Source organism: Urocampus carinirostris, chromosome 4, assembly GCF_059441175.1.
Source record: "Urocampus carinirostris isolate Australia breed hairy pipefish chromosome 4, RoL_Ucar_1.0, whole genome shotgun sequence".
In the NCBI taxonomy this organism is placed as follows: domain Eukaryota; kingdom Metazoa; phylum Chordata; class Actinopteri; order Syngnathiformes; family Syngnathidae; genus Urocampus; species Urocampus carinirostris.
In genome coordinates, this window is record NC_142352.1 from 50823980 (window position 1) to 50844480 (window position 20501).

Sequence of the window (20501 nt, forward strand, 5' to 3'; positions counted from 1 at the left end):
TTATCTTTATTAAAAAAATGTTTCTTTTTTGTCTATTTGCACAGTTGAACCACGTCTTCATTTAGCCATAAGTTTTTTTTAGTATTAGTTTATTACCAATTTTCTATTATGTTGTATGTTTATTTCCAACAGTGTTACTGTGTAGTATTGCCTTACAGCATAAGATAAATCGGGACATCCACGATTGACTGCAAAGTCTGTAACTATCGTTGAGGATCGATTACTTTGGTCTGGCACGTGGCTAAGCGCGAAGGAATATATTGGTGCTGATATCTCTCAGTAGCATCTGTCATGATTCTGGCCGTGGTTCAGCCTTGATCATTTCTATAGTTTTTGACTTGTGAGATGGAATAAGAGCTTGCTCTGTCCACTCCACGCATCGGCCCGGTATTGCAGTACCTCCGGGAACGGTGCATTCGCAATGATCGCAGCAAGGCTTTAGGGCTAGGACCTTAGCTTGGCCTTTAGGCTGAGAGTAAGTGTCCCGGCTCCTAGGCTTTGTAGCGTATTATGAACTGACCTATAACGAATAATGAATAACGAAGATAGAACAATAACCCTTAAAAACCCCAAACCCCACTTTGGTCTGGCACAGTGAGCTCTGTAGGGGACTGCACACTTTCATCTCCTTTTTCTTTTATTACTCTCGTCCCCTTTACAGGTAAAACTGCCGTTAAGTGGGCCAAAGTTGCACAAAGCACCTTGCTTACTTTATATGACGATGTAAACTATGTTTCCGGTTGATTATTATCACTAAGACTTAATACTGAGCAAATATGTGTGACACTGTGATGATTGTTTTAGAGCTAGCTAGCCTGCCTTTGCCATTTTATGTGGATAGCTCTGCTTTATATTGCACGGGCGTCAAATTTAATTTTGTTCTAGTTTCAGTAGTAATGTTGCATCTGAACATCTGCTGATGTGAGAGGTTTTACAGGTAATGATTATTGATCATTTTGATGCTAAATTTGTGCAGTTATTTGGACAGTGATTTTGTGATTACTGGTTTAAAAAAACATTATTGCACTACTTGTTACAAAAAGACATGATTGTAAACTGAATGTATACTCTGAATATATTTTGGGATCAAGTTTTGTTGTGTTCACGAAGAGGAAAAGTGTCTCATTTTTATTTCTTTACATCTCGTCCCCTTTAAATGGGCATAACAATGGCACAACACAAAGTTCTTCCACTGACAATTAACTAATTTAGCTGCTGCCAAATGCTATTGCACTTACATTCATTGCACTACTGTTATCACTGATGATACATGTGTGGAACAGGTGTGGAGGAAGAGCGGGTGAGCAAGGCAGTCAAACTCTGGAAGCAGGGAGCATCGACATGGTGGGAGAATACATTACAGCGCAAAGTAACCTGGTCAAACATCATACAAGCAGACTTCCACCATGTCCGGTTTCTTGTGCAGGCAGTTTACGATGTCTTACAAAGCCCAGTGAATCTTCAAGTGTGGGGAAAGAGCGAGAAACCTTCCTGTCCCATTTGGTCTGGAAGAGGCTCCTTGGAACACTTCAGCAGCTGCCCAAAGGCCCTGGCTGATGGGCGCCATGACCAAGTTCTGAAAGCAGTTGCTGAGAGCATCACCCTATCAATCAACAAGGGAAAATACCATCAAGTCCTGAGCAAGGCAGTCAATTTCATCAAGGCAGGGGAGAAATCCAGGTCTTGTGCACAGGACTCCTCCACATTGCCTCTGATTGTCAGTTGCACGTCGACCTTGGGAAACAAAGGTTACCCCAGCACATATCAGCAACATCACTCCAACCAGACATGATAATCACCTCTGAGGCTTCAAAACACCTGATCATGCTGGAACTTACAGTCCCGTGAGAAGACCGCATTGGGGAAGCCAAAGAAAGGAAACGCGCAAGTAGCTGGTGGATGTGTGCAGGGGCTGGAAAAGTTTTCTTTAAGCTAATAGAGGTCGGCTGCAGAGGTTTTGCTGGACGATCCTACTGCAAAGTCCTAGGACGGTTGGGTGTGACAGGGGCAGCCAAAAAGAAATACATTAAATCTGTTAATGAAGCTGCTCAGAATGGCAGATTCTTGGGCTGTTACTGGGACGCAATATGAGGCGCGATCATTCTCAGCTGAGTCACCTGGGCGAGAGTGTCTGATGTTGCGAGACCCGAAAAACTCAATGAACCCAGGGTATATCACTGATGATGCCTCCCAGTTGCATCCAGGAGATGTTTCTTTCAAGTTCTTGATTGAATTATTATTATTATTATTGTTATATTTATCCCAATTTAGGCCAGTTTTTCAAAGTACTCAGTTGTAATTATTTCAATTGTCCGTTCATGTTCTTTGTTTCCTCTCTAAATTCCTTATATTATACGTTTTATCCTGGAGTGCCATGTCTAATCTTGTTGCATACAATGTCTCATAACGTTGATAACAATGAAAATAAGGAACATTTTTATCCCAACATTAAGCTTTGAAGAAATTTACAATTACACTGCCAGAAAATTCATTGAGCCTTAACACTAACGTGGATAAATTGTAACAGAGGCTCTTGAATTTCTCCCCTCTTTAAAAATATCAAAACTAAATAATTACTTTAATCAAAATTAGATACACCAAACTCAAATATTAGACTATAATGAGGGTCTTTAAAGTTAACTTCCTTGCATGTGATTGTTGACCACTCAAAGCAGAACAGGTTTTAATGAATGTAGGGGATGAAGGTATTTAGAACCGTTCCCATTTTTGGTTTGTTCATTACATCACACTGGCAAAATCCCAATTTTGAGTCCCGTATGACTGGTCTTTGGGAAACATAAATAGAAAGACAAAGTTTAATAATAATTGCAAAGACGTGACAAACCTTACACTGTATTTTGTAACCCTAATTAAGGGAGAATCAATCTTAATTTTCCAGATAGTCACAGTTGTCATCAAGCTACGGGAGAGCCCGCAGTGCCCAATTTTTACCCAACTTTATGTAAAAAAAATGTTATCAGAAACATAGCATTTTTGGACATTTATAATGGCATCCTTTCATTTTTTTTGAATTTAATAAAAAACAAACTCATCATTGATTGCCTCCCTTTGCAAGGGATAGGAGCACTGCTGCCCTCCGAACTCTACATCTTTTGAGTGGGTGAAGAGAAGGGCATCATGGTCGCTTTGTCCCTTAGAAATTATTTTACTTTAAAAGCTTATAATGTCCAAAAACTGCAATAAAATGACGTCAAAATGTGGATGTTGAGACCCAAAAAATAATTACCATATAATAATAATAATAATTGAATTAAACCCCATTAGAGCTTCCCATTTTTAAAGGGAGTGAGCACCCTTTATCGTAGGTGCAATCTCTGGCAGCGGTGCGGCCTTAAAAAAATTGTAGACCTTTCCCCCTGCTTTGCGAGCTGGAGACACAGTGCTCTCAGGCTCTGAAAAGTGACCATCTGTCCAAGCAAAATGTGATGACATGGATCTACATCTGTTAGGTAAAATGCAAAATTGTAGGACTAACGTGGCTATATAACAGTTTTATAGTAATGGCCTGATTTTGCCTTCTATAAATATTTTCACTGGTGGCAAATTGTGAAAAGTCAAAAATGGCCATTCCAAAAAGGGTTTTATGTATTTATGTAAAAAGTATTAAATCACAACTGAGGTTTTACGGGGTTCGCAGTAGTAGAGAACTTTTGAGATAAAAACCTTTTAAATAAGTAGACGTGATTCTCCCAGTCCTTATAAAAGTACTCCAAGCCCTGAAATTCATGAAAATGGTGCCAATAAATGAAGGCTAATGCGCAACTGTACTCGTTGACATCAATTTCTGATATTGGTGACACATATCAATTCTTCCTCTTTATATCTTTATCTGTGTTCACTGCAGAGTCTGACAGCCATTTCACCTCGGATCTTGCCCATTTTCCATTGCCTCAATGGAAAAGTTTCATTTCTGTAAATGGACTTTTGACAAAGACAGTCAGGCACATGATAAGTACTCATCCTAAAAGCTAAACTGCAAATCAGCGGAAAATCATAAATTATTGCACTTTTCACATGGGTCTGTTTGGAACTGCAGTAAATTGGGACAAAACAAGAAGACACATGATCTACAAATGAAAAAAAAAATCCAGAAATGAAGTCAAACCATCACTCTGTACGTCAGTAGGATGGGTGAAGTCCATAACTGTCAGCATAAGTGTGAGCTCTTTACAAAAGACCAAGTAAATTCCGGCCAAGACATTTTGTTAAACAATGGAGGTCTTCTGTTACATCAGTTTGCCTCAGAATTACACATTTTGAACTTGTTAACTCATGAGACTCATGAGTTTAGGTATACAAACCATCTTGCACAATGTTCTGTTGGCATCAGGATTCTCATGTTGTTAACTACAAAGTTGAGTCAGTCATTAACATGCAAGTTGGTTGCTTGTTGTGACCTTTGCCCTTGAAGGATGCTGCTACAATAATGGCATGCAGATACCGTTTGAGGGTTTTATCATGACACACCTACTAAAAAAAATGCACACTTCCTGTAAACCAATTTCTTCAGAAATACAGGCATATTGATTTGGTCAGTAATGTTTTTTTGGTCAAGTCATGTTGATTTATATATCCCTAAATTAAAAAAAGAATGCCAAGAGTTGCAAAAGCCACAATTGACATTTTGACAGCATCCCCTAATGCCTAAAAAAGAATATTTCTAAGAAATCAGCACGTTTTCTTGGTGGTATGAAGTTCAAGCTTTGCACCTAGTAAACTTGTAAGAAACAGCTATTCATGAGCAATTCAAATTGTACTTTGGCAATATCCCCCATAAACACATCCTAGCATGGATAAATGGAAAGAATCCTTTAATTTCCTGTGGTGCCCAAATTATTGGTTTGTAGAGTCTAAAAAAAAAATCACATTGATCAATACAGGGCACAGCATGTCACCAAAAATGTCAGTTTCATCCGTCAAGCGACATGACACCCTAATGTTCCAAACACTAGAAGAATGCAGTGGGCTGATTAATTGGTTTGTTTGGTTTCCGATTACTTCTAACATCAATAATCAAACGGCTCGATCCATCAAACATCACCAAACCTGACAAATTTTTGCTATAACTCTTTCTTCTTTTATGACCATGAGCAGAGTTAGCGGGTCAGCTTCCTGAAACCATTTCCACATGCTGTAAAAGAGACACTTAACAAGTTTCTTTTTTCTGCCAATTTGATTTTAACCCCTTAACGGCGGGCCGCCGGACTGTTTAATCAACAAATACGTGTCTGTACGATATCACCAGTCACTGAAATATGTCAAGCCGCATATGATTGGAAAGCTTACTCTTGGAATTCAAAATATACTCAAAGAAGCATCACAGTCAGTCCGAAGATACCTGAAAACTATAAAGCCAGCGTAACTCAGCATTTATGTCCCCTTGCCGTCATTAAATGAGTTGAATGTTCGCAAAATTGCTTTACTTACATACAGGACAATCCAGAGAATCAAACAGTGGAAAATATTTACTCCAAAAACACATGATAATCATCACAGAAACAAAATCCTCCTAAAGGCATTTCTTTTTCGTTGGACATCCTTGTTGTATTCAGTTCGTTTCTCTCAAAAACTCTCCTTTAAACTTGTAAAATTATACCAAATAGGGAAGTTAGCCGCTGACATTTTGATTGACACCACTTTGGACCACTGTTTATTTAACGGTCTACGGCCTGCATTAGTTTATACGGGCATGTTTGTTAAAACAGAGATCGCCTCCTGAAGCTCTGAATCTCCTCAGCCAGTAGTATGAATTAATGAATGAAACTTTTGTTTCAAACATAGCATAACAAAATCAAAAACAAAACAACAAATGGAAAAAAGAAAATAAAACACACAGACAATGTTATCGCACATCAGTGATTCAGCGGTGGAAAGATCTGGGGGGGGGAGTGGTGAGGAAGAAGGCGGTAGGAAGGCGGTAGGGGGCGGCAGTCCAAAGACGAAGTCAGAAGTTTGAACGTAGTGCGGTTGTGAAACCGCAAAGCACTGAGTTTTTTTTCAAGGTTTTGTAGTGAGTGAGTTTTGGGCAACCACAGTTGTTACTGTTCAATTTTTATACGCGCCGACCAATCAGAGGCATGTTTTAATAATGGCACCAGCCAATGAACGTGATTCAAAGTTTGCAAGCACAACACTATGCCACACCCACAGTGTGAGCTCATTGAGTGTCATGGCAGACTCCGTAAACATAGTCCCAAAGTTAACAAACGAGAAGGAAACAAATCTTGCACCGAAGAAGGGCGGTACATCACTAGTTTGGACCTATTTTGGTTTAGAAGAAGCGGCCGGGGAACTGAAGAAAACGCACGTTGCACAATTTACTTTTGCGTAGTTGCTGGGTCCAGAGGAAACACAAGTAATATGAACCAGCACCTTAAAAATTATCGCAGCTTTTAAAAAGGATTACAAGTAAAAGACGAAGAAGGTGCATCTACAAAAGGAGAGAGAGGTAAACAAACCTCCATCAAAGCAGCAATTGCGCCCTTCACGCCGTTCGAAAAAAGTTCGCAAAGGCACAGAGAAATAACCAATGGTGTGCCTAGCTAAAAATGTCCAAACCCAAAAACTGCATTATCGATTGGAGGTAACACTTTTTCCTGGGGGCTGGGGTGTGCTGGGAGGTGGCTAGTATTAAACTAGGCAGCCACGGGGGCGTCAGCCTGCAAAAGTTTGTGAACCCTTGTCGTCCATGTTCAAAAGGGAGGAGAAGGAAGCATTTGCTTAATAAATCTGACCCCTTTGACTTCATAAATAATTGTGTCTCAGTTAGCTCTTCTGTGTATTTACATGTAGAAAACACTCATGAATATACATATATATATTGGTTCTTTGTATACACAGTCTCTTCATCATCTTCATTATCATCATCACCATCATCACTTTTTTACCATCATCATTATCATCATTGCTGTTTCCACACATTTTCAGAGTCTCTATTATGACGATGTAAACTGTGTTTCCAGTTGATTATCATCACTAAGACTTAATACTGAGCAAATATGTGTGACACTGTGATGATTGTTTACATATATACATTGGCTCATGGTGAAACTGACTTACATGTGGTGTGTGTTGTCCGGCATACAAGTATATTTGGACCTGCTATCTTAGGTGGTCCGCACCCAGGCAGCAGGACCACCATTCTTGAGTGTCCTGATCCGTGCATTAAAAAGAAAAGGTACGGGAGCTTGAGCCAGATGCCCCCGGCATCAAGCTCCCACTTGTCTGCCCTTACTCTGAGATGTAAAGGATATGTCTGTTTTTGTCATGGTCGCCGTGTCAACCGGTCTGCCCCGCCCCCTGGGCACCAGCTGAAGCAGATCAGCTAATTGCGTGGCTGCTACTTAAAGTTGGGTTGTGGGTATTGCGGGTGTTGGCTCATTACACCTTTTCTGTTCTGTTATGCCCTGTCCTGTTTAGTTTGAGTCGGAGGAAACCTTACTTGACCATTCTGAGTGTAAGAATGTTTTTGTTCTGTTTTGTCCCGGAGTTTTTGGACGACTTTTATTTTGTTATTTTGTTAAATAAAAGTTATGATTGTCTACGCAATAGAGTTCTCCCTTCCTGCCTCCTGCCTCCGTTCTGGTCCGGTCACCTACCTCGTGACAGTTTTGTTTTCTTTTTAAGATGTATATCTATGTGATTGTATCCCCATTTATTTAGTTTTTGTTTGTTTTTCGCCATTCTCACCAACATATTCATTCACCTCATAGTTTGTTTGTAAATATAGGTACAGATTGAGATTAATTTGCATAATATGACGGTGAGAGTTATGTAATAACAATGTTCAACAATAGCAATAAGAACAGACAAAGTTGATAATGATAACAACAACATAATAGTCATGATAGTCGTTGCAATAATAAAAAGCTAAATTATAAGCTTGACCTATCTATAGGTAAGGCTTCTGATCACGTACATTATTTGCACACCAATAACACTATTAATAATAACAATAATAATCACATAAATGTTATAATAATAATCATAACGACGGTTATAAAAATTCCAGATTAATTTAGTTTAACACATCTATTAATTATATAATGCTAATTATCAATAAATATAATTCAGACACCAATAATGACAATAATAACAATTAATGACAGTTATAATTATTATCATTGTTATTATTATAATATAATGACAATAACAATGTTGATTAGCTTGCATCTTCCATTTTCTATATCATTTGGACACCATTTTCTTCCTCTATGTACTTTGCCAATATTGTTTTTTGTATGTGGATTTCAACAGATGAATATTTGGACATAGTTTGAGCTCATCCTGTAATCTGTTCGAAAGTTTATGCCAAATACAGACACACACATACTTTTCCTGCTGGTTCTCACCGGTTGTATCTTAAAGTTACTACATACCCTGAAGTTATAGCTTCCATCATTTCAAAATCAAATCAAACAAATGCAAACCAGCATTATTTGTCGGAGGATGAATGTGTCATTGATGTTGAAATGCACATTTAACCTCACTCTTTTTCTGTTTGCAAGATACATCTTTGTGCTTCATGTACTATGACATCTACTTCATGTTCTAACCCGGGATGGGGGGATGTCGAAAAATATCCCAATATACTTGTAAATAAGATTTTTTTTATTGTCTCACCGGCGTGTGGTGCTTTGAGAGGTCACCCAGCATCCACTCTGAAAAAGAAATCCAGCTTCCTCTTCCTAGTTATTGTGTAAACATTCCATACTGTATCTTCAGCACACTAAGAACTTTGAAATTTTTGTTGTTTAATATCTCGTGCATCCTTTCAATATGGTTGGTGTGAAGTGTAAAGAAGAGGCAACCCGTTTCTTTTTAAATGAAAGTGGAATATGGAAGCTAGATGCTGTTGAAAAAGTAATTATATCGCTTTTTTTCTGCCACTTTTTACCACAGAGGGGGAAGTCACCTAACTCGTGAAGCTCATATTCCATAAGTAAGTTAAACTTCACTTTATTTATCTTTATAGAGCATTTTATGAAATGTTTATTTTTAGTCCAAAACAATACAGTACAAGCCTTAAACATATTTCTATAAACCTTAAACATACATTTCATAAAAAATATAGCACTGAAGCAACTAACGAACAAATTAAACTTACTAAAGGTAGTCCGTTCGTAAGTAGGGCAGCGTCTATAAAGTGTTTTTTCTTCTAAGTCATCATTTACTGATTTATTGCTGACATTGCTGACATTAATTTGCCTCAGTAGTCAATTTTTATTATATTCTGTACTAAATATTTCCAAAAATATATCAAAGACACTATCTACAACATCTGTGCCATATATTATTCCAGTTTTGTTTAACTAAGTTCTCTGAGTGATTTAATTGTCTCTCCATTTCCTATATTATTTTGGAAATATATTCTATAGTTGATTTTTGACTAGTTACCTTATCATCATATACTGTAAAGATTGGCAGATGGTTACAAATATCCATCCATCCATTATCTGCACCCACCGCTTATCCTCAGTAGGGTCGCGGAGGTGCTGGGGCCCGTCCCAGCTATCTTCGGGCAGTGGGCAAGGGACACCCTGAACTGGTTGGCAGCCAATTGCAGGGCACACAGGGACAGACAGTTAGCTCGCTCACTCACATCTAGGGACAATTTGAACCGGCCAATTAACCTGACATGCATGTTTTTGAAATGTGGGAGGAAACCGGAGTGCCCGGAGGAAACCCACGCAAACCAATGATCCACTAAGATATTGTCAATAAGTGTAGCACTGGGTGAAGTCGTTCTACTAGGTCTTAATAAAGTTGGGTATAATCTCATGCTGTACATTCTGTTAACATATTCATCAGTGGTTTTATGATTTTTTTGGATTCATCAAGTCAATTTTGAAATCCCCACAGATGAATAGTGTATTGTTGTTTTTTGCTGAAAATGTTTTTCAGCCCAATTTGTGAAAATTTCTATCTGTATACACAACTGACTACAAAATGTCTCCTTTTTTCGTTTATAATTTCTAATGTGAAGCATTCAAATAAATCATTGATTACCGTTGACATCTCATCTCATCAGCCGTACCGCTTATCCTCATTAGGGTCGCGGGGGGGCTGGAGCCCATCCCAGCCATCTCCGGGCAGTGGGCAGGGGACACCCTGAATTGGTTGCCAGCCAATCGCAGGGCACACAGGGACAGACAACTCATTCGCTCATTCACACCTAGGGATAATCTGGACCGGCCAATTCACCTGAAATGCATGTTTTTGGAACGTGGGAGGAAACCGGAGTGCCCGGAGGAAACCCACGCAAGCACGGGGAGAACATACAAACTCCGCACAGGAAGTCTGGAGCTGGATTTGAACCCACGACAGGTTCCCATGACATGAACTGTGCCGCACAAGCGCTAACCACTGCGCCGCCGTGCTGCCCTTACCGTTGACATGTTTTGTATTATTCTAAATTCAAATTTCGTGTGCGACTGAGTGGGAGAAAGAGGAGATTGGAAGGATGATGACTAAAAGGAAGGTTGAGTGTTAGCCTCGAGTGAAACAAAGATGAAAGGAAAGGGTATATAAAGCTTGGAGGTATGTATGGTAGAAAGTCTGGAGTTATGGGTGGACATGCTAGAGAAGGATTTATTCTGTAGAAAAACCCAGATCAATAACATGGAACAATCATAAGGCCATTCCAAAGTGCAACATATTCATTCAGAAACACGAAACGAATTAAAGACAGCTTGCAGTCTTTGAGGCATGGACTTGATGGGTGACAAATCGTATGCTTCATCAATCCTGTGCCAACTCTCCTTTCTTGCAATTTCCAGATCCTCTTTACAGGTCAGAGCCTTGCTGAGGACTATTTCTTTCAATTTCCACCACCGGTTTTCAATTGGGTAGAGATCTGGGCTGTTTTCAGGCCATGACATTGACCAGATGTGTTTTTCTCAGAGGAATGCTTTCACAGTTTTTGCTCTGTGGCATGATACAATGTCCTCTTGGAAAATGAGTTCATCATTCCCAAACATTTTTTCAATTGAAGGAAAAAGAAAGCTGACCAAATTGTCAATGTAAATTTGTGCACTTATTGCAGATTTGACCACAGCCATCTCTCCAGTGTCTTTGCCTGACATGCAGGCCCATGTCATTAAGGAGTGTGGGAAATGTGATGTTTTCATTAGTCAGTCCTCTTTTTAAATCTCACCGGAATGGCACCAAACAACATTGCCAGCATCATCACCTTGTCCAATGCAGATTTGTCTCTTCACTGAAGATAACCTGCATCCAGTCTATCACAGTCCATGATTGCCTCGCCTTAGCCCATTGAAGTTTTGTTCTTTTGTTTTTAAGAGCCAACGATGGTTTCCTTTTGGCTTTCCTATATGGAAATCCCATTTTGGTTGACCAAAAACTTGCAGTAGGCAGCCAGGATAACAGGGAGCCAACAACAAAAAACGATTACGTCAACCAACACAAACCCAGCCGTAAATATACCAAAAGATCACGGCTAGCTGGATACTATAAACCAGGACCGATCAGCAGAAAACGGGAAACTAGCTCACCAAAAACCTGCAGTAAGCAGCCAGGATAACTGGAAATAAACAAAAAAATGATTACAACAACAAACACAAACTCAGCCGGAGGAAAAAAAACAATTTGCACAGCCAGCTAGCTGTCTGTTACTGGGGCTAATCTGGAAGCCTTCAAGAGCCGCATGCTAATGGGGAGCCATCTCGACAGTATTATATTGATTGCAACACACTCGGCAAAAGACACAAGAGGAAAAGTAACAATCACATACCCAAAAAGAGGTGAATGCAAAAAAGGAATGCATTGTTTATAACCAACACTTAAATAAACCACAACGAAACTTAGTTTTGCTTCCGTTGTATTTTTAAATTTGCACACTTGTATGATTGTCTGTGTGGTTGTAATGCGGCCGCAAGCAGAGGGCTTCCGCGCCCTATCCTGGAGAGCGCCATGTGTATGAGTTAAATGCAAAACTAGAACCAGCTACACAGACTGCACCAATTAACACGGTGCACTATATGCTCATGAAAATGTGGTATGAACACACCCGAACAAGACATTGCTCAAGCTACTTCTTGATAAATACTCATAAAAGACTTATCCAGACACGGCTATCTATCTAATGGTAAAGTAAATAGGCTAATGTGGTTGACTTGAGCGATGCAAATACACACAGTCTGATATGACCACATGAGGAGCAGGTTGAATACACACAGGAAGTTCTCACACATAATAGTAGCGCTGTACCCGCATTTTCCGATTTTGCAGACCAGGTATTGCAATTTCAATGCGATTTTCCAGACCAGGTATTGCAATTTCAATGCGATTTTCCAGACCAGTATTGCAATTTCAACGCTATTTTCCATTCCTGGATTGCAATTTCAATGTGATTTTCCATTTTAAAAGAAAAGTTTCTTTTCTGTGCTAGTTTTTTTTTGTGTAAGTAAATATGTTGATATGCTTTAACCCAGCGGTTTCCAAAGTAGGCGGTAAAAAGATCGGCGGGCGGGAGGGCGGTGAGGAAGAAGGTGGCGGTAGGGGGGATTAGCAGTCCGAAGTCGAAGTCATAAGTTTGAACGTTTGTTTGAAGATTTGTACACAACACGTTAGGGCTGCACGATTAACCAAAATGAATAAATTGCCTTTTTTGTTAATTCACAAAAGTAGATAAATTGGATAGCTTCTTCTTTCAGAGTAAAAAGGGGATTTAGAGGGCGGCTGGCTAACTGCACCCAAGCATTTGACAACCGCTACTTCAGCAAAGTCCCCGAGATGAATAAAATACGCCCTTCCCAAATTTTGAGGTTTACCACAAATAGTGGCTCCAAGTCATTCATTTCATGGGGATTGGATTCGATGTTGGTGAGACAAAGGCTCAGCAGGGGTAGCTAGTGAGAGTTGTTAGCCTAGCTGTAGCAGTAGTCCAGACCTGAAACCTCTTTCTTGCCTTTCCTCCCAACGCCACCTCAGTCGCTTCATGAACCCGATAATAATCCACGGAGCACCCACTGATGATCATCATTTTTTTCCGCTCTTCTGACTTTCTTCAGACTCCAATTCAAATGATGAATTTAGTTTCAATGTAACAAGCCGCTAAAGCCACTCGTTGGCACATTTGTTTTATACCAGCCTATCACAGTTATGCCCAACCAACACACACTGGCCTCTGTTTGGCTGGCGATGTTAAAACACTGTAACTGTAACAATCCTGGCTGGCTAAAAACTCCATCACTAAAATCAACTATAAATCCTTAAAAAAAAAAAAAAAAAAAAAAAAAAAACCAGCAGTCTTGCAATAACGTACCTGTCAACCTCCACGGCTCCATGCCCATACAAACTGTTGTATTTTCCCTTACAAAATACAGTTACATTATATTTTTTTTCCCAAACGTGTTCATTTATGTAGTTTAACATGGTATATTGTACATGTGTTTCATTATATCATATATATGGTTAATCAACATTTTGTTGTGAGATACTGAGTTGCTCGACATGAATTAAGTTTATTATAAAAAAAGTTTAAAAATTAAGTAGCTTGGACGTTCACTGTAGAAGGAAAACAATACAGGCAAATATAAGTAAGTAGAATAATACCTTTTCTTATTCAAATTATGATTTCATTTTCTGCATCAAATTTGGATGGGTCTGGCCTTGATGCGGCGAGGGGGCTTGCGTGTTCCAGTGACCCTGGAGAGCGATACCGTCGGGAGCTTGCTCCTGGTAGGGTCACCCATGGCGGGCCGGTCTCCGGGGTAGGTTCCAGACAAACAAAGACCCCAGCGTGTCAGTACGCTGTGAGGTGGCAGCCCCACCAACCGACTATCCTGCAGAGGGCTAACAACTCACCCAGGAGAAACCCCCTTTGTTATGAAACTGACCAGAGAAAGAAGCCGGACTGACCAACACGGTAACCGACCCCAGCCTGCCCCCGACCAACGAGTAAGGATCGATCTTCGTCGTAAGACCCGTGTCGCCACTCCTTCGCCCCGGAGCTGCTACCCTGCTGTCCCGAGAGCTCTGTCGCTATAACATCACCCTGGCAGGGCTCTGTGAAGTACGATGGCAAGGCAATGGTGAAACAACAGCTGGCAACCATTGCTACATCTGGAGTGGCCCCGAGAGTCGGACCGGCCTTTACGGTGTGGCTCTTGCCATTCCAAAAGCCCTCCGGAGGTCCCTCATCAGCTGGACACCAATAAGCGACAGACTACTGTCTGCTCGCTTCCTCCACCATCACGGCAAGATGACAGTGATCGTCGCCTACGCCCCCACCGATGTCGCTGATGAGGATGCGAAGGACGTGTTCTTTGACCAACTCCACCAGGCTGTCGACCAAGCCCCACCACACGACGTCGCCATCATCCTCACTGATGCCAACGCCACTCTATCCAGCAATGATCGGTCCCCCGGCTCACCTGTCGGCACCACCTTCGTTGACAGCACAACAAACGACAATGGCAACCGCCTCCTCCTCCTCTGCCACCAAAACAACCTTTGTGTTGCGGAAACCTGGTTTCCCCGGAAATGCATCCATCACTGGAAGTGGTACAGCTCAGATGGCAGAACCAGGAAGGCATTGGACCACATCCTGATATCACGACGCTGGAAGTTGTTTGTAACCAACTGCCGGGTGTTCAGAGGAGCACAGCTTGGCAACACAGACCATCGTCTGCTGGTGGCCCAGCTCAAGCTAATGCTCCGAGCCAACCAGCACAAGACTCTGCCTCGCCCCGACTCCTCCCGACTCAGCGACCCAAACATCGCCAGAGACTTCAGTTGCTCCATCCGCCGCACTCTCGATGCCCTGGCTCCTGATAAGCTGAAATACTGGGCGGCCTTCAAGGAAAGTGTCCTCCAGTCTGCTCACAATGTCCTCGGACGCCCGCGATCCTCCCCGAGAAAGCCCTGGATATCAGAGAGGACCACTAAACATCATAGACCAGCGGCGTGAGGCCCGGCTCCGAGGCGACCTCACGGAGTATCGGAGACTGAACCGCCTGCGCAATGTGGCCATTGCTGAAGATAGGGAGAGGTTTTGGCAGGCAGAAGCCCAACAGCTTGAGTCCACGGCTAACAACAACAACATGAGCCGCGTATTCAGTCTACCACGCCAAGCACGTAGCGGCCCACACATAAAGACAGCCCTGGTAAAAGACTCAGACGGCAACCTCATCATGACAGAGGCCAACTGCCTCGCGCGCTGGAAGGAGCACTTTAGCCTCCTCTTGCAGCACAGCACCATCCTGGCTGATCCCACCCTCCTAGTGGCTGTAAACACAGCACCTCCTAGCGACGCCTGCTGCACAGACCCTGTAACACCCGAAGAAGTGAGAGCTGCTCTGAAGAAGCTGAACACCAAGAAAGCCCCCGGCATCTGTGCCATTACCGGCGAGATGCTCAAGGCCGGCGGTGATGGCATGGTGGAGTGGCTAACCTGCCTATTCAACCAGGTGTGGGAATCGGAGCAGCTGCCCACCGACTGGACCAGAAGAGTCATCATGCCCTTCTGGAAATGCAAGGGTGACAGGCTTGTCTGTGGAAACCACAGAGGTATAACCTTACTCTCCATCCCAGGCAAGGTCTTTACCGGATCTTGCTCAGCCGTGCCCTTCCAGCAATCAGAAGCTGCCGCCGTCCCCAGCAGGCTGGCTTTATGCCCAACCGCTCCACAACGGACCACATCTCTGCCGTCCGTTTGCTGATAGAGAAGACCCGTGAATTCCGTAAAGATCGCCATCTATATATCGGATTCATTGATCTGAACGCCGCCTTTGACACCGTCTGCCACTCTTCACTGTGGAACATACTCCAAGCTCTCGGAGCACCACCCAAGATCATAGCCCTGTTCAAGCTGCTCTACAGCAACGCAGAGAGCTGTGTCCGTATCAACGGCATTGACTCCGACTGGTTTACTATCTCCAGCGGCGTTCGCCAAGGCTGCGTGGCTGCTCCCGACCTTTTTAATTGCATCATCGACCATCTGATGTTCAGGGTTAGTGAGCGCATTCCCGGAGTGTCTTTCGGCAACTGCCACCTGACTGACCTGGAGTATGCTGACGACACCATCATGCTCAGCACTTCCTACAGCCAGCTGAGAGATGGGCATTTACAGCGAAGAGGCAGCGCGGCTTGGCCTCCAAGTGAGTTGGACGAAAACCAAGTTCATGTATGTCGGTGATGGACCAGATCCACCTCCCATCCAAATTGGTAGCGACATCGTAGAGCCTGTCAAGAGCTTTGTGTATCTGGGGTCCATGGTGACAGAAAATGGGGACCTAAAACCAGAGATTCTCCGCAGAAGAGCCCTGGCAGCATCTGCTCTACAGTCTCTCTGGAAACCACTCTGTGGCGGCACCAGACCATCGCACGCAAGACGAAGCTCCGCATTTACAACCTCGCCGTACTCTCTATCCTGCTTTATGGCTCAGAAACATGGCCCCTGAACGACACCCTGGCCACAAGAATCGACGGTTTTGATAGCAGGGCTCTCAGAACCATCGAGAACATCAGGTGGCCCCAGCGAGTCTCCAATAAAGAGCTCAGAGCCCGCACGTGCCAGCCCCGAGCATCTTCCTTGGTCGCACAACGCCGCACCCGCTGGTTTGGCCATGTCCTTCGTCTACCACCAGACCATCCGACACGAGCCATTCTCCAGTTTGACCCAAAGGCCGCAGGCTGGAGACGACCACGAGGGAAACCCCGCGCTCGATGGCTCGACGTCGTTGCGGGCGACCTCCAACAACACGGAGTTGCTGTAGAGGATGCAGAACAGCTGGCACAAGACCGCCAGCATTGGAAAAACCTGGTTCATCTGGTCGGCTCAACGCACAGGGACGGGACCCCCGACCTTCGCTGGAGCAATAATCAATCAATTAATCATCAAATTATTGTACAACATTGGTACTCATTGCCTCCCTGCTTGGCGCTCGGCATTAAGGGTTGGATTTGGGGGGTTTGGTCACCTGATGACTCCCAACTCAGCAGTTGGGTGTAAAATGGCGGCGCCCTGTTTAGCTGCGGCTGCATCGGCTCATTACAGTTTAACTGTACGGGTCAGGTGTATCGACATTTCGTTCTGTGTGCATGGTTACAAAGAATGACAATAAAAGTAAATTCTATTCTATTGTAGGTAATATACTGATTAAAGGGATAACCACAAACCTGTCTTTTTTTATTTTCTCCTTTTATACTTCCTTTTTTTCTTAACCACTTTATACAACAAATGGAGTGTACATGAACAGCATTACAGTTTTGCGTGGTAAACGTTTTGGAAAATGGAACTTTGCCTGATTCTAACTGTAAAGGAATCCGGTTGTCGCAAAAGGCTTGAACACCGTTTGAAAAGGATAATCAATTAGCACGCAGGCGGAAGTGGCACGCAAGCGCGCGAAAATGCGGCGGGTCCTAAATGCCCTATTTTGAAGTCGAGTCGAAGTTTTTGTTTTGTTTTACTCAATAATTGAACTGAGTTTTTGATTTATTTGATATGGCGCCTAGAAAGGCAGTTTCTAAACCATGTTTTTGCGGTGCCGTGGACCATGGAGCAATGATCCAGTGCAGTCACTGCAAACACTGTATACATTACGAGTGCTCTGGACTGTCAGTTCAGGACCTAAGCCTCGCGATACAAGATAAGCAAGCTACTTACATCTGCAAGTCCTGCGTCCCCGGCTTATCCGCTGATAAGGATTCTTACGCCTCTCTGAGTAGCTCTGGAACGGTGTTCGCCTGCGTGGATAGCACTCCGGTACCTTTATCCGGGTCGTCTGGGCTGTGCGGTGCCCTGAACTCTGCTGATTTGGTCTCCACTGTCAGTGAAACCGTGAAGGCCATGGTACCAACTCTGGTCCGAGAGATTATGACGCAGATGATGCCAGAAGTTGCCAGAATGTCGACTAGCCTAATGGAGGAAATGCTAGCAAAGGAGGCTAGGAAGCATAATCTCGTGGTGGTTGGAGCAAAGACACATTGAGAAAATGGGGAAGCTGTCCAGGATACCCAGCTCTTTCAGGAAGTCGCCGAAGCAGTCCCGGGAGTAGAGAAACAGGACATTCTGGAAGTTTTTCGTGATGGAAGGCTGAGGAATGATGATAAACCCAGGATTGTGAAGATCCGATTCCGGAATACAAGATCAAGGCTGGCGTTTCTCCGTGGATTCAATCGGGTGAAAAGTACCTTCCCGACGTTGTCTTCTGGATTTGTTCGTCCAGATATGACACCAAAAGAAAGGGAACGCGACAGGGAACTACAGGACGAACTTAAGCGCCGTCGGGACGAAGGTGAAGTAAACATTACGGGAAAATTATTGTCAAGCCGGGAAATGCTTAAGGTCACCTTCGCCTTTATTGAACAGCCCCTTGATTCATCTCATTATGCCCAATGTTTGACTTCTAAGGCAGATGACTTGGTCTCGTACATCAATTTCTACACCCCTGATATTTTGGCAATTACAGAAACTTGGTACTCCGCTGGTGACACAGGGCCAACTATAGAGAAATATCAGACCATTAGAACTGACCGTAAAAATGCCCAACATGGAGGAGTTTTGCTCATGGTTTCTCATGGTATAACTGTGTTTTCTGTCGCTAATTATCAATTCAATAGAATTGAGTTATTGAGATGTGATATTCTTATTTCTGGGGTGAAGCTGAGAATAGTGCTTGTATATCGCTCTGGTCTGAGCTCTTTTCAGGCCAACGTCGCTATGTTCGAACATCTGAATTCTATTTTTGATACTAAATTGCAAATTCTACTTATGGGTGATTTTAACTTTCCTGACCTTCACCACAGTTTTCTTCAAAATTCTGATACTAATCTAACTTCAATGTTCAAAATCTTGGTTTCAAATGCAGGTTTCTTTCAGCATGTCGATAAACCAACCAGGGGGGTCCAACGTATTAGACCTTGTGTTTTCCACTGACAGATATCTGATTAAAAACATTGACGTTGGGCCGAGTTTCTCTACCAGTGATCACGATTCTGTTACTTTCCAACTTAACCTGGCTCTTAAAAAAAGACACCGCTGCTCAGAATTACATACATTTTAAAGCCTGTGATCTACATGGCATGAGATACTTTCTGTCTAGTGTCAACTGGTACCTCTTATTTGATAATTGTGGGAATATTGAAGAAATGTGGGCAATATTTAAATCTGTTGTTTACACTTTGATATCTGTATACGTACCCTCAGTTGCTGTTACACCTCACGTCAACCGTGATATAGCTGAATTGCATAGGCGAAAGCAGTTTATTCACAAGCTTTATAAACGTGATCAGTTGGCATACTTGGAAAGTTATCAAGATGCTTCAAGGGAACTGCGGAGGGCCATCAGGCGGGAAAGGGTGGCTGAGGAAAATAAAGTTTTAGAGGCTAATAATACTCGTAAATTCTTTTCATACATCAACCGTAAACTAATTTCTAGGGCATCTATTCCCAACCTGAAGGCATCTGACGGTACCGTTGCTACAGATAATGCTGACAATGTCCGTATATTAAATGATCAGTGTTTTTGGTCGTGACAATGGTGTTTCACCCGACTTTCTGATGGATTTAAACTCTAAAGATGTTATTCTACTATTGCACAAGCTTCTTTGCATACAATGCGCCTTTCTTGCTTGTGTTTGAAGAAGGAGGAAACAGGATAAACACCTTATTTGCGGCCAGATAAGGGACCTCTCTGACCGCAGGCACACCTAGTTTTTGTTTGCTATAGATAACATGTTATCGTATAAACAGGTCTCAACTGTTTGTTTTGTTACTCCCCTTCCCTTAGTCAGAGGAGACCTTATGTAAATTAGGGCCTTCCGAACACAATAAATAGACAAGGAGCATAAGAATATTTCAGAGTATCCAGCAGACTGCCTTAGGGTAGACTATGGATATTTTCCTTGCAAGTAAGTTATACTCACGATTCTTTGTGTCTTTTTGTATATAGGTTTTGTACATCTGTTGGGTTAAACCTGACATTTATTTGGTCCTTCGAGAGCCGGATTCCAAGATACCTGACGATCCCAGCGTGTGAGTAAAGATCCAGGCAAGTCTGTGGCCACAGCATTAAGACCCTTTTCGGGACTGGTCCTTTTCCTTACAAGTTGGGATCCGAAGGTTGACGGAAAGTCCAAGGACTCAGAGAACTGTGAGTAAAACTTTTATTTTAAAAAGGAATGCATGTGACTAAAGTAAAAGGGTATGAGTGTGAAGAATTCAAAACAGAGTTAAGAAAATAAATCCTAACAATCCTAGGCACTATTAGGTAAAAGAGAAACGTGGCCAGTAAGACTTAAGACACAGATAGATAGATAGATAGATAGATACTTTGTTCATCCCCGAAGGGAAATTCACATTTCCAGCAGCATCCCTGAGCTGAGAACAATCGAGAACAATCGAAAATAACACGGGAGCTGCTGGAGTGGCTGCCATTCGTGACAGCGCCGGAAGAAAAGATTCAATTTGAACCATTTACAAACAAACAAACAATTGAATCATGTACAAACAAACA

At 42.5% G+C, this 20501-nt stretch overlaps 1 protein-coding gene and 1 pseudogene across 1 annotated transcript in view; one reads left to right on the forward strand and one right to left on the reverse strand.

Annotated features, from left to right (window-relative positions):
* Window positions 1–20501, reverse strand: part of galnt2 (UDP-N-acetyl-alpha-D-galactosamine:polypeptide N-acetylgalactosaminyltransferase 2) — a 181643-nt gene that overhangs the window by 140001 nt on the left and 21141 nt on the right. The gene's annotated exons all lie outside the window — the stretch shown is intronic.
* LOC148368112 (U2 spliceosomal RNA) lies at window positions 270–421 on the forward strand (annotated as a pseudogene).